Below are 1,553 nucleotides of genomic sequence, written 5' to 3' on the forward strand. Positions count from 1 at the left end.
GTGGCCCTTTCTGTCTCTTGGGCTAATACTTTCCTTGTGTCTTTGGTGTTCTTCATTCTCCTTTACTCCAGGTGGGTGGGACCAACTGATGCATCTTAGACAGCTGCTTGCAAGCTTTTAAGACTACAGACGCCACTCACCAAAGGATGCAGAACATTTTCTTAATACGCTTTGTTATGCCAGTTGACCTAGATGTCCCCTGAAAGCATGGTCCCCAGATCCCTACCCCTGCTACTCTGTCCCTCAAAGTGTTTGATTGTATTCAGGAAACTTCTTAGCTTTGGTTTAGTCCAGTTGTGCAGACTTCCCCTGTAGTGTATGCTGTCCTTCCCTTCACCTAAGATAAAACTTGTCTACTATCTAGTTAGTGAATAACCCTCACCCTCCCTCCCCACCCTTGTAACCATCAAAGAATGTTGTCTTCTGTGTTTAAACTTTTTCTTGAGTTCTTATAATAGTGGTCTTATATAATATTTGTCCATGACTGGCTAAACTCACTCAGCATAATGCCCTCCAGACTCCTCCATGTTATGTTTCACGGCTTTGTCGTTGTTCTTTATTGTTGCGTAGTATTCCATTGTGTGGATATACCATAATTTTTTTATCCATTCATCCATTGATGGGCACCTAGGTTGTTTTCGTCTTTTTGTTATTGTGAACAGTGCTGCAATGAACATGGGTGTGCATATATCTATTCGTGTGACGACTTTTACTTCTCTAGGACTTATTCCAAGGGGTGGGATTACTGGATCGTATGGTACTTCTATTTCTAGCTTTTTAAGGAAGCGCCAAATCGATTTCCAAAGTGCTTGTACCATTTTACGTTCCCACCAACAGTGTATAAGTGTTCCAGTCTCTTCACAACCTCTCCAGCATTTATTATTTTGTGTTTTTTGGATTAATGCAAACCTTGTTGTGGTGAGATGATATCTCATTGTAGTTTTGATCTGCATTTCTCTAATGGCTAATGAGCGTGAACATTTCTTCATGTGTCTGTTAGCGGCTTGAACATCTTCTTTGGTGAAGTGTCTGTTCATATCCTTTGCCCATTTTTTAATTGGGTTATTTGTCTTTTTGTTGTTGAGGTTTTGCAGTATCTCGTATATTTTAGAGATTAGACACTGATCGGATTTATCGTACCCAAACATTTTTTCCCAGTCTGTAGGTTGTCCTTTTACTCTTTTGGTAAAGTCTTTTGATGAGCCTAAGTGTTTGATTTTTAGAAGCTCCCAGTTATCTAGTCTCTCTTCTAGTGCTTGTGCATTCTTACTTATGGTTCATATTGTGTTTATGCCATGTATTAGGGCTCCTAGCATTGTTCCTATTTTTTCTTCCATGATCTTTATTGTTTTTCATTTTATATTTAAGTCTTTGATCCATTTTGAGTAAGTTTTTGTGCATGGTGTGAGGTATGGGTCTTGTTTCAGTTTTTTGCAGATGGATATCTGGTTATGCCAGCACCATTGTTTAAAGAGACTGTCTCTTCCCCAATTAATGGACTTTGGGCCTTTGTCAAATATCAGCTGCTCATAGGTGGATGAATTTATGTCTGG

General features: G+C 39.3%; 1 protein-coding gene across 1 annotated transcript in view; it reads right to left on the reverse strand.

The window, feature by feature from the left end:
• The window catches only part of MTOR (mechanistic target of rapamycin kinase), a 138,928-nt gene that overhangs the window by 91,185 nt on the left and 46,190 nt on the right, over window positions 1-1,553 (reverse strand). The window lies entirely within an intron of this gene.

The sequence above is a fragment of the Trichechus manatus genome, unplaced genomic scaffold (genome assembly GCF_000243295.1).
Source record: "Trichechus manatus latirostris isolate Lorelei unplaced genomic scaffold, TriManLat1.0 scaffold00133, whole genome shotgun sequence".
NCBI lineage: Eukaryota > Metazoa > Chordata > Mammalia > Sirenia > Trichechidae > Trichechus > Trichechus manatus.